This window comes from Ammodytes marinus (genome assembly GCF_949987685.1).
Source record: "Ammodytes marinus genome assembly, chromosome: 10".
Lineage (NCBI taxonomy): Eukaryota > Metazoa > Chordata > Actinopteri > Uranoscopiformes > Ammodytidae > Ammodytes > Ammodytes marinus.
The window spans coordinates 30,446,980-30,449,479 of record NC_137214.1 but is presented as its reverse complement, the minus strand read 5'-3'; positions in this window follow the sequence as shown (position 1 = coordinate 30,449,479).

The window sequence follows — 2,500 nt, the reverse complement described above, 5'->3', positions numbered from 1 at the left end:
TTCAAAGTGCTTTACAGGGGCATGAAATACATCTAGATTAAAATACATCAAGTATAGAATATGTTAAAAGTGAGTAAAATAATAAATTTTAAAAAAAGTAAGTAAGTATGGCAATTTGAAACAACGGATGGAAAGGCGGCAATCACAGTTTTGAAAATTATTTCACACACACACAAATGCACAAACACACACACAGACACACACGCAAACACACACACACACACACTCAATCTGTCTCCTCACACACACACACACACACACACACACAAACACACACACACACACATACACACACACACACACACAAAATAAAAAGATTAAAGTTACTTCAGTTCTCTTAAAGGTGTAGTCAGCGATTCTGGAGAACGCTTGTTGTCAAAATCACCTTTTGTCAAAATCAGTGAATATCTCTTCATGTATGAAAGCGGTAATGTTTTTACTACGCCAGCTGTTGTTCCTGGGTGAGCGTATACCCATGACAAAGGCATTACGAAAAAACTATATACAAAATAGCATACTTTGCACTGATGGTCTCGTTTGATGTTACATGTGATTTATGATCATCAGAGGAACAATGAGACTGTTTCAGAAATATATAAAAGTTCCTCGTAGCACCTTTAAATACACATGTGTTGCTAGGTATACCATCTTCATTCACATATTGATGTGAACTAGTTGCGTATGCTGCCGGCAAGTACCTCTCATTATTATGTCAGACGTGTGTGTGTGTGTGTGTGTGTGTGTGTGTGTGTGTGTGTGAGTGTGTGTGTGTGTGTGTGTGTGTGTGTGTGTGCGTGACGTGCTTTGCTAGCCCCCTGCTGCTAGACAGACAGTGTTGTTTGATGGTATATAAGGGGATCGGGGCAGAATGGAAGTTGAAAGGAGGATTTTGGTGAGAGAAAAAAAAGAAAAAAAGAGGTAGAGAACATCTGTGGAATAAAATCAGCCCTGCGTTCCAATCCCCATACTTCCCTACTGTTTAGTACGCCAGAAAATGATTTAGGATGTCCCAATACATGCAATTGTAGTATGCTGAAAATACATACATGCCTCACTAACGCCGATAGCATTTTGGAGTATTCGTCTTTATTCTTGGCATTTCTCAACATAATGAAAACAAAATCTTCCTTATCTGATTTTTTTTCTCTCCTGTCTGTGGCCCTAAAACTCTTCTGTACTTTAGTATGTAGTATAGAAAAAAGAAAAAGTATGTGATTTGGAACGCAGGGCAGGAGTTTGAAAACAAGAGAGAGACTGAGGAGGGGGGGGGGGACATGGGGTAAGACAGCAAAGCAACATCAGGTTTATGGCGCAGTTGGGATCAAGGGGTTTGAGTGTTGGAGTGTTAAAGCTGCAGTGTGTAGAATTTTGGGTTTTATTTCCTAGCAGATTTTGTAGAAAGTAATTATAATATCCATAAGTACTTTTAATTTAGTGCAATAGCTGAACATTTTTTTTTTTAATTATTATTTTTTCCCTTAGAAAGGGTCTCATATATGTCCATATTTCTGCATATTTTGGACCAAGGCCTAGTGCCGCCATTTTGGAAGTGTCATAGTTGGAATGTCATCAGGTGCATTGTTTAAAATTTAGAATTGTTCTTGTCCTTGAAGGCCACTGTAGCTTCTGTTATTATTCTAAAGGGGTGGGGTTACCCAGGGAGCGTTGCATTCTAGAACTTTGTAGAACTTTCTTGATGATGTCATATTACACACTGCACCTTTAAGTGGTACTACTGACAGTTGGTGTTCTTGAGACATATATATAGAAGACATTTAGCAACATATACATATATTTGTGTGTGGGGCGCTTGTGGTGCAGTGGGCAGGGCGCCCTAAATGCTCTGAATGAAAATTGTTTTATTCAGAATTTGGTAGAAATGTTGTCAGTAGTTTATAGAGCAAAACCAAAATGTCCATTCTACTCAAACATATGCCTATAAATAGTCAAACGAGAGACACTCAGTGCGTTTCCATGGCACAACTAGATTGGATTAACACATATACCGAACTAGACACTCGAACGGACCATGTCACTTGTCTGAGTATACAGTACATGGCCCTTCAGTAATCGGATAAATGTCCGATGCATGGCTGTCTCCACTATGCTAGGTGGCGCTGTAGCCCTTTCAACCATGCTTTCAACAAGTGGTTAAGAGCCACGTCCGGTTCCTTTCGACAATAATTTATATATATATATATATATATATATATATATATATATATATATATATATATATATATATATATATATATATATATATATATATATATATATATATATATATATTTATTTATATTTATATTTTTATATACTATCTATGCAATAACCCTACTATTTGTGTGTGTGTGTGTGTGTGTGTGTGTGTGTGTGTGTGTGTGTGTGTGTGTGTGTGTGTGTGTGTTACCCTGAATGAACTGAGGTAATAAAGCTAAGAGGAGAGCTGCAGTGTATTTCAGAGGACACTGGGCCCAAAGCCAGCTACACACTGCAGCAGAGA